Here is a 10,755-nt window from a genome sequence, read left to right as displayed (position 1 = left end):
GTTTAGTAAACGCTTGTTGTTGTAAGTGGATATTAGGAGAAGATAAAATTGATGAATAGGACCTTCAAAGAACCAAATCCCTATGCACATCCCAAAACTTCTCCGACAGGGTAAAAGGGAAGCCACAGACTGGGAAAAAGTATTTGGGAATGACATGTCTGATAAGGGATTTATATCTAGAATTTATAAAATACTTGAGCACCACAACCAGATAAAGGTAAATAATCCAATTGAAAAAATGGGCACAGGATATGAACAGACACTTCCTAAACTCTTAAAACAAGACAAATTTTGATTTGTTAAAGTCACCCTGTTGGAGTATTTCTTTTACAGTAACACAAAAGTGTTTGATTTTTTTCAATTGGATATTTTAATTTTGAGATCACTAGTTAACGTGATGCAGAAAGTGATAATACAACAAAATCATTTCTTGAGTTCCCCGATAGTGTGATATAAAATATCATTACTATGCCAAACTCAGGAATATTGTCCGTGATGGTGTGATAACAAAATATTATTACTATGCCAAGCCCAGGGATACTGCAATGATTCTGACCCCTGCGGACCCTCCAGTGGATTTCTTAATCTGTGAATCCTTTTCTTAATTTTTTTTATTTCAGTGAACATCTACAGAGATCTTGGAATTCCATTCATTCATTGTTGCACTTTTCTCCCCACCCACCCCACCCCCACCCCCTGTTCGCTCCTCTCTTTGTTAATCTGTGAATCCTTATGAAGAGGATACTGTCCATTTTTCTCCTATGAGGCCCTTGGTAGATTTGAACCAGAAACCTTTTAATTCACAGACCACTATGTAATGCAGTATCTTCCCAGGATGCCTTAGTATTAAACTAAGTATCAATCTTTTACAGTCCACTGTCAGATTCCATGAGTCATTGCATGAGTGTGTGCGTAGCTGTACATGAGGACGTGCTTAAGTCTATGTCAATGGTTTATCTCGCATGAAGGGTTGGCTGATATCCCGAGACCCTGAGCACAGACATCCTGGGCAGGGTGGACAGAGGGACACTCAGGCAGCATCACGTGGCTCACATCTGTATTGATATCAATAGGACACAATGATTTTTTAAAAACGCCCAGAGCAGACCCATTTAACCTGAGCTAATGACAGCGGGAGAATCGCTGCGGCTCAGGATTAATGGAAGCCAAATGGAAGTCAGCTCAGTGGTAATTAGGCCGAGGTTAAAAGCTTTCGAGGCAAGCCTTTCAATAACTGGCTTTCTCAAAGACCTCGGGAACCTAAACAAACTCCTGATATTTATTCAGGCTGAAATCTTGACTCTCATTTAGACTGTTAAATTAATAAGCCCAGGGACCTCTCCCCTCCTCCTACTAAGCTCTGCCTTCGTTTATCCTACAGAGATGCATTGATGCTGCCTACTTCATCCTTTATTGGGGATTATTAATCCATCAGTCACTCAGTTGAAAAATCTGATGAATCAATACAGTACGTTGTTAGAGAAGCAGAAGGCCCCAGTGAAAAATCAGCAGATTGTTAAGGAAATTGTCCACAGGAGGAGTGGTCAGTGAAAAAGGTCTGTGCAAGGCTCTAAAGACTAGAGTCTCTGTGAGGAGTCCCAGGACTGGTGCTGGTGGTGGAGACCCTGCCCTCAGTTGGAGGTTCAGACGAAGACACTATTCTTGTTTGGGGCTCCTGGTGGAAGGACACTGTCCTGTGGTGGCGGTTACTGGCGGAAGGATGTTGTTCTTGGCTGGCCTTCCTGCATCCCCAAGATGTGTTGCTTTCTTTGACAGGATTCTATATGGAACATCTTGAGATCCTGCTGGCGGTCTGGCAGGGTGCTGCTGCTGTCTCTGAGAGGCCCACGGAAGGCAGGCAAGGAAAACACCCTTAGTCAGAACCGACCCATAGCCACCCTCCACTGGGTTTTCAGAGGCAGTTAATCACACGGGGGAGACTGTCCATTCTTCTGCAGAACGGCTGGTGGATTCAAACTGCGCAGCTTTGGGACTGATTGCAGCATGGCTTCTTACCAGTAGGGACATCTTTCACCGTTCTTAAACCTGGAGGTCCAGATGCAGGTGTGGCCAGCACGTCTCGTCCTCTCCAGAAATGGCTGTGTTTTGGAGAGCCGGAGCAGACGCACAGCTGACCCTCTAGCACCTTCAGAGGCAGTAACTCACATGAGAAGAGATTGTCCATCTTCTTCCTCTGGGGTTGCTGATGCAGTAGAGCCATGTGCCTTTAAGTTGGCAGCCAGATTCCTTACCAGTAGTTAGGGGAGCCCTGGTAGCTCAGTGGGGAGGAGTTGCACTGGTTCAAGGCACGTGGTTCAAATTTACCAACCATCCTATGGGAGAAAGATAGACAATCACCTCCCTTGAGATGGACAGCCTCGGAAAAGCTGCTGGAAGGTCAGCTATGAGACAGTTCCAACTCATCAATCCACAAAAAGCCAGCCGTCGTCATCCCATCCAGCTCGGGCATTTGGTGAACGTCCTTGGTTTTTAGAGGTGCCTCCATGGAGCGTCAGTCTCCCTGGTCTGTCCTCCTTTAAGCAGTTCTCAGAAAGGACTCAGTTTCCTCTGGTTTGACCTCATTAACCTAACTAATCACATCTGCAAAGAAAGACCTTTCCAAACAAGGCCATGCTCAACAGGTGACAGGCGACCTCCTCTTACACTCTTGGAGAAGGTGTGTCCACACAGGAGTGATGGTTAGCCCCTGCGGACTATGTCCTCCCAGGCACAGGAGGTACCAGCTCAACAGGTGACAGGCGACCTCCTCTTACATTCTTGGAGAATGTGTGTCCACACAGGAGTGATGGTTAGCCTCTGTGGACTATGTCCTCCCAGGCACAGGAGGTACCAGGGCAAAGACTCTCCAGGGTTGGAGGCTGGGAGAAAATAAACTCATGAAGGAGGAACGTGCTGTCACCAAGTCCATGAACAGAGAACACAACCAGACACTCACCCTGACACCCTCCTCATCAGCCTCTCCAGGAGCGCAATTGGGAATCCCCTCAGTTTAGTAAACGCTTGTTGTTGTAAGTGGATATTAACACTAACTGATGAAAGGGCTAATGAGAGATTGTGGTCGCCTTAATGGTGGGGCCGTGTCTCCATCACCATTTTAACCCTGTGATTAGTATAGTGTCTTCAGATAAGACACTTAATTAATGCTTGTTAAATTGTGTGAACAATGCACTTAATATGTCCACACCTCCACTTGGCACTTGCTGAGCTACTTTTGCGTGCCTGGAGGGATAATGAACCTGCCTGGCTAACCTTCCGTCCTGGGAAGGGCTTCTTATCATCTCCCTCCAGAACACAGAGCCTGGCTCTCCCCCAGTGTCCTGAACTCTGCCTTTCCAGCTGGTCCAGTTTTCGTGACTTCAGAGAGAGAAGCAGTCCGTGTGCAAGCCTGAGACTCAGGAGCACTGAAGTCATGAAGACGCTGGAGGGTGATTGAGCCCCAGGGAACAGCCCTCAGGCTCTCTGACCACATATTTGCCCACAAGTATCTATCTCCTGCCACTTAGGAGCAGGGAGGAACTTCGTTGCTGCAGGAAACTGCTAATGACACTTAACGCTGCCGCCTGAACAACCCTGCTTTTCAGGTTCCCCCAGGACAGGAGTCACAACACCGGCCACGGCCCATCCTAACTCGGACTCCAGGACGGCTGGAAAATGAAGAAGGCATGCAGGGAAATTGGTGCATTTAAATTGTGATGTTGTTGATGAATCACGAGGTGTCTGGAGTGTCAATAGGACAAAGAAGTCAGTCTTAAGAGAAAAACATCGAGTGTCCTTCAGAAGGGTGGACTGCGAGACTTTGTGTCATCATGAGGAAAGACTGGTCTGTAGGAAAGGACATCACGTTTAGTAAAGGGCCAGCACAAATGAGGACGATCCTCCAGGAACTGGACTGGAAAACAGCAACCGTGATCTCAAACCCAGCAGTGGTGGAGAGGAGGAGGCGAGACTCGGTCGTCTGTTCTGCACGAGACTGTCGACCTGACATGAGCGCAATTGCATCTTGCCCTGGGACACTGACCAGATGCCGGAGTGCTCTGTTTTGTTCTTGAATTACTAGATGCTGAAGGAATTAACTCCCCAAGAGCTGAACTCCACCGGAAATGAACACACTTCACACAGGAGGACAAAGTAGGCAGAACGTGAAGCAGAATTCCTGTCAGAAATGGTCTAGGATGTTCTCTTTCTGATCCAGATTCTCGCTCAAACCTGAGCATGAACAGCAGTCAATGACGAAGTTCGGAGAGGATGGTTCTCAATTCATGTGAACTGAGAGAATCAGATAGACGGACATCCCTTAGCGTGTGTCCACACATCATAACCACATAGGCGGGAACAGGTGTGCACAGGCTTGCTTATAAACGCATGTGCACACAAAACTCTGAAATACACATGTGCGGATGCAAGTGCATCCATGTAAACACATATACATATGTACAAACACAACACATGTACTGTCATACATATGTACAATGCACACATGCACAGCACACACGCATGGAGATAGACACGCAATTAAGTGTTCACAGACACACCTACATTCACACCATCTTCACGCGCACATGGTGCTGTGGGGCCAGACATATCCTCTGGACTTCAGTGAACATTGGTAGTCCGATGAGGGGAAGGTAATGCCTGGTATGCAGCATTTGCCGGTTCCTTTGAGCTCTGTGAACTGAGTGCTCTGGTGTGAATGGTTCATTGTTCAAATTGGCTTTGCCTTTCACCACATGGTTGAAAGTAACATGTACGGAGTTGATGAGTTTTTCCCACCCCACCATGTTCAATGGAGTGGATTTATCAGTGAAGATGGGATTCACACTACCAGCACGGAAGTCCTCCAGGGTGGAGACTCCTGCAGCTCTCAGACCAGGACCTGCCAGGAGGGCAGCAGCCTCAGCAAGAACCAGAGGTTCCCGTGAGACAGAGTAGACTGGAGACTGCATTCCCCAGAGTCAGAACCGCTGGCCTGGACTCAGACTCATGGAGGACTGAGGGGAAACGCCATGGCTGAGAAGACCAAGGGAACTTTGGACACTGACCTAAGCTGTGAGGCAAAGGTCAACGAGTCTGACAGCCCAATGGAAAAGCTGGTCTGAGGAATTGTACTCTAAAGCCAATCTGAATTGTAACTTATTGTTGTGGTTATGTACTATAGAGTCAGAACTGCCTCACAGCTGACCTTCCGGTGGGTTTTCAGAGGCTGTACACCACATGGGAGGAGAGTATGCATCTTTCTTGCACAGAGCAGCTGGTAGATTTGATCCACGTGCCTTTTGGTTGGCAGTGTACCTCCTTATCATCAGGACATCTGTTAATTTCCTTAGTAAACTCTATGAGTATGGTTCCGTGAGATCTCTGTGGTCATTGCAAGGGATTTCAGACCCAAAGAGCTGTAAGATTGCTGTTGAAATTAGTAAAAGTGGGTACAGGAACCTGGGGGCCCATGTTTGATCTTACAAGAATTGGTTTTGTATTTCCCATGTTGATGAGAGCAATAGTTTCCTTCGTAGGAAGTTAGTAAAGGTCAGACACGGCCATCCTTGTGCTAGCTACACTCTTGTTGTAGGTGTATCTCTAGATTTTTATATCTCTGCATTTGTTGTTGCTATTGTATGCTACTGAGTCCGAATTTACTCATAGTCGACCCTACAGAGGGTTTCCAGAGGCTGTAAATAGCACAGGAGCTGACTGCCCACACTTCTCCCGTGAAGCAGATGACAGAACCACCCTAGGTGTTGCAAGGGTCAGACTAGACTTTGTGGAAAAGCTTAGCAGACCAGAAGCATTACACAGGAAAAGTTGCAAACACTCTTCATTACAGGTGGCCCTCATCGACACAGGGCATACACATCTGCCTGCTGAGTGTGTAATAGGGGTCACAGGCTCCATTTCTGCAAGACGCACTAAGATTAAAATGACAAGCTTCTGTTCCCTCCAAGTTATGCCAATTCAGCAAGCACACCACAACCAGACGGCACAGAAGACTCTTGTAGAGTCCACACTTCCTGTGTGTGTCATTATGGTCTACAAAGTGTTCACACTCTCTGAGCTGGCTAGCTTTGCAGACTGGAAGGCACACACACCCAGGGCTTGGCCTAGATCAATGCAAACGATGCTACATGAACACTAATATTCTCTCTCTCCACCCCCCCATTTCCTTTCCCCTCCCTTTACTTTAGCAACTATAATGAAGTTACAAGAATTAGGTTGGTCATGGATGTTCCATGGTTTCATTGTCAGCACTGCTGAGTTCCCAGCAAGCAGGGCCAAGGACAGAAAGAGCCATGTGGTAAGGGACTCTGAGCCAGCATGGGACACAGGGACACCAGGGCAGTGCACCAAGACAGAGACTCTCACTCACAAGCTCAGAACACTTTTGGATGTGAGACCCAAGTCCCAGGCAACCTCCCCAGCCTGTCCTCCTTGGAGGTGGCTCCTCACCAGCCATTCTTCACACATGCTCTCCTCCCCTTCACAGGATCTTGTTGACAGGAGTGTTAGGTGCTGCTGACTGGCTGCCAATTCATAGCCAACCCTTGTGCTATGGAAGGAAGCACTGCCTGGTCCTGAGCGGTCCACACAGGTATCATCGCCAGGCCTCACCCTCTGCTGCAGCCACTGTGTCCATTCCCCTCAGGGAGGGCCGTCCTGGTTTTCACTGGCCATCTTTGTGAAGCACGCGATCTTCCCCCAAGAGCTGATTCCTCCTGACAGCGTGTCCGAACTACATGAGATTAAATATCACCATCCTCCTTTTTTTTAAAGAAGGTCTTGTCATTTTAGTTAGGTTTGCCATGAAAAGCAGTGGCATCAGCTAACCACTTCACCCTCCAACAGCCTTAAAACAGGAACCCAAAGGCCCTTCATGCCACAATACCCTCCACTCCTTTTATGAGAGAAAAAACAAGTAACTGAACTCAGCCTCCCCCACATTGCATGAAACAGGACACACGAAATCGACTTCTGTTGTGCTATTATCTTAAGGTGAAGTAAGGGGTAGCAATAGAACTAAAGGCAGGATTAGGTCCAGGAACCACTTAGAGATCAGAATCTGCCTGAGGGAAAACACAGAGTCCACAGGTGACCCAGAAAGGAAGCTTTTCTAAGAGGATGGTGGCTGAGATGGGCTGGGCTAAAGTTTTCTCAAGCATATATGTCACTATGAGTCATGCTTGACTCGCCAGCAATCAACAACAACATATATGAGGGTAAAGGCAGTGAACAATCTATCTTGCTTTCTTCTCTAACACCTCTGGCCCTAAGTAGAAGGGTTGGGGATATGCTCCTGAGTTGAGCACAAAATCTCAACTCTCCCACAGTTTCTTGTGTGATTTCCAGGGCTGTTGGCAGATAGGAAGTGGAACAGGTTTCCCAGTGTTCTCTGAGTCCTTCCCTCAGCCCAGGGCTGCTTCTCTCCACCTGTGCTGAAGAGTGATACAGTGCCCTGGACCACATCACTCTCATCCACCACTGTAAGTGGATGAACCTCTGCTTCTACCAGTCTATTGACGATAGTCTCCAGAGTCTCATGTAGATAGCAATTGAGGACACACTCAAAATAGTATCTTCGGTCTTGCAGGACATTGGTCACAGACACATCAAAGTTGTAGGTCTTTTCTGCTGCCAGATTAATAACAACAAGTATCACTGGCAGGGCAGAAAGTCGGTGCTGTACAGAGGTGTCCAGAGCCACATAGACAGGGTGGTAGTACACACCATAAATGTTGGCATAGGTGCCAATCTGCAGCTTTTCCAGAGATTCAGACATGAACTCCAACTTGGGGAACTCAGTGATACATAATTTGAGGAACTTGAAGATATGCTTGTGGGCGAGGATATACAACGTGTTGCCTGATTCTGGAACAATGACTGGCAGCCTGTGGGTCTTGTTTCAAATTAACAAAGAGACAGCATCAACAAGGTGGCATTAGGAGAAATGCTGGTGAGTGGCGTCAAGGAGTCCTGTAGCTACACCTCTCTCTAAGTTTCTAGCTTGTGTTCTTCTAGCTCACAGGTCTGTGCTGAGGCCAATTCATAGTAGCGATGCAGACCAGTGACGATGTCAGGGTTGCCCACAGAGGGGCAGCTCGTACACCATCAGACACCAGGGCAAAGAAAGCCTTCTGCATCTGCAGGGAAGGATCACATACAACCAATGTGGAGCTCGTGGGACTCAGCAGACAGCAGTGATGAGACGTCATGAAGGAAGCATACACACTCTGGTTGGATTCTGGCTTCTCTTGAGGACGTTCACTTTGCAAAGCTAGGGAGCTCTCTGAAGAAGTCACTGTCTCCATTGGAAGAGCCTTCCTCTTCTCGAAGGACTAATTTGCCTGCACCTCTTACTAGACAGACCTGATCATTTTTCTAGGAACTTATGGTATAGTCTATATTCTTTGCAAACATCATAAACATCATAATCATTTCTTCCTTCTTCCTTATTCATTGTCAATTTTTCCTTTGTATGCTCCAACTTTGGCATGTGGACATGATTGAAAGCACCCTGTTTTAAGCCAAGTTTAACTTAGTCTTCACATCTTTGCTTTCCAGCACTTCAAAGAAATCTTGGGCATCAAATTTGCCCAATGCCATAGATACTGTGACTTCTTGACTGAAGCCTTCATGAACGTTGATGGTGAATCCCAGTAAGATCGTTTCTAGATAACTTTAATCCTTTCAGCATTTATCATGCTATTCTTTGCCCAGTTGTGAGGAATTGTGCTTTCTCTGTGTCGAAGTATATTCCGTTCTGAAGACTGCATGCTGGGTATTGTCAGTAAGCACTTCAAGTCTTCTTCATTTTCAGCAAAGAAGGTCGTGTCCTCTGCACATTGCAGGCCCCAAGCCTCATTCTGTGTTCTTCATGTAATCCAGAGTCTCAGATTATTTGATCAGCATACAGGTGAAGTCGGTATGGAACAAGGATTCCACCTGAAACACATCTTTCATGATTTAAAACTCACAGCATCCTCTTGTGTCTGAACAACTGCATCTTGATCTATGTACGTTTCACATGAACACAATTAAGTATTCCAAAATGTCCACTCTTTTTGCATGCTCAGAATTTATAGTTTTGATAAAGGCTATTTACAGTGCATAAGCTGCTGCTCTTGCAAAATTCTACAGCCTGTCCTCTGGTGCTTTGCCGCCACAAGATCCTGTTTTCTTACTGCTAATCCTTCTCCTTTTCCACTCTCACATTCTAATCTCTGGTGGTTATCAGCATATCTTCATTGCACCTTTGATCTATTTCAGACTGCAGAAGTTGGTAATGATCTTCAGTGTCTTTATCTTTGGCATCTGAGGTTGGTACATGAATTTGAAGAATAGTCCTATTAACTGGTCTTCCTTGGAAGCGTAAGGATATTATGCTGCCACTGACAGCGGTGTACTTGGGGACAGATCTTGAAATGTTCTTCTTGACAATGAATGTGCACCATTCCTCTTTAATTTGTCATTCCCAGCGGGTAGACCATATGGTTGTCCAACTTTAAATTGCCAATATCCGTCCATTTCGGCTCACTAATGTCTAGGACATAGATCTTTATGCATTCCATTTAATTTTTGACAACTTTGGTTTTCCTTGATTTATACTTTATACACTGCATGTTCATAGTTCTGTGTATATTTAGTCGGGACATAGATTCAATCTTGCACCGAGTTCACATGGATGGGGAGCTAATTAGTCATTAGCCTATGGTTCAAGTGTTGATTTCCTTGTGAAGATGCCTGCCTTCCTCAATCTGGAGGCATGTATGAGACTGCATGCCAGAAACAGTAAATGTGTAAAGAAAGTGAAAAACATGGATAATCTGGAAGGGAATGTCATCCAGAGAAAATAACTCAGAGGAGTAAATATTTCCGGCATCCCACCCATTGATGGAATCATCAAGGATCCTGGGAGGGTCAAGGCCATAGGCACAGGCATAGGGCAACTCCAATGAACCTGTAGTGGATGCTTCCTCAAAAGAGAATTTTGTGTGACAGAGTTACAGACTTCTTTATCGATTATGGATGTCTTATGATTTTCAGATTTTTTGTTATTTAAAAGAGAAAGGGTGAGAATGAGAGACTGGGAAAGGGCTCCCTGCTGAGAGAAAGGCTTGTGCAAATGCAGGGAAAAGCTTGGTTAGAGTTCTGGAAGATTCCTAGACCTGGTTTCTTAGCTGAATGCAATCCAGTAAGGTTGTTTCCTGAAACGAATGTTGCACAAATGGAGAAAGAACATACAATTCAGATGTTAGACTAAAAATCAAAATAGAAGTTGAAGCTCAAGTCAGAAATCGCTATGTGAGGACATTTTCCAAAACTAGAACTCACAAAATCCTATGTCAGGATATTTGCCGAAACCAGAACTCAGACATTCCCACATCAGGATCTTCTCCCAAACCAGAAACTTTATACCCAATGAGCTACCGCAATGTCAGCTCATCCCACAGCCCCTGAAACACACTCGCTAAAACCCCATAGAAGCCCCCAAAGGGTCAGCCCCAGCGCTACTCCCTTTGCTGAGTAGCTCAACACGCAATAAACGTTGAGAACTCTACCTTGGTGTGGTTCTTGGCTTCAGCCTGAAACCTTTCAACAGGGAAAAGGTTTGTTAAAGACAGAGGGAAGCTTACTAAGAAAGAAGACAAGAGAGAGTCATCTCTCTGCATGAGAGTGGATGCCTTCCCCTTCTGGGGTCCTCAGTTGTGTAGGTCTGGTCCCTTCCAGTTCTTCTCTAAGACACAC

At 46.1% G+C, this 10,755-nt stretch overlaps 1 pseudogene; it reads right to left on the bottom strand.

Annotated features, from left to right (window-relative positions):
- Window positions 1-8,318, bottom strand: part of LOC102851541 — a 44,591-nt pseudogene extending 36,273 nt beyond the window's left edge.
- Between the last annotated feature and the right edge of the window lie 2,437 nt (window positions 8,319-10,755).

Source organism: Elephantulus edwardii, unplaced genomic scaffold (genome assembly GCF_000299155.1).
Source record: "Elephantulus edwardii isolate Elephantulus edwardi_28Jun2011 unplaced genomic scaffold, EleEdw1.0 scaffold00064, whole genome shotgun sequence".
Classification (NCBI taxonomy): Eukaryota; Metazoa; Chordata; class Mammalia; order Macroscelidea; family Macroscelididae; genus Elephantulus; species Elephantulus edwardii.
This window is presented reverse-complemented; position numbering and strand designations above follow the sequence as displayed.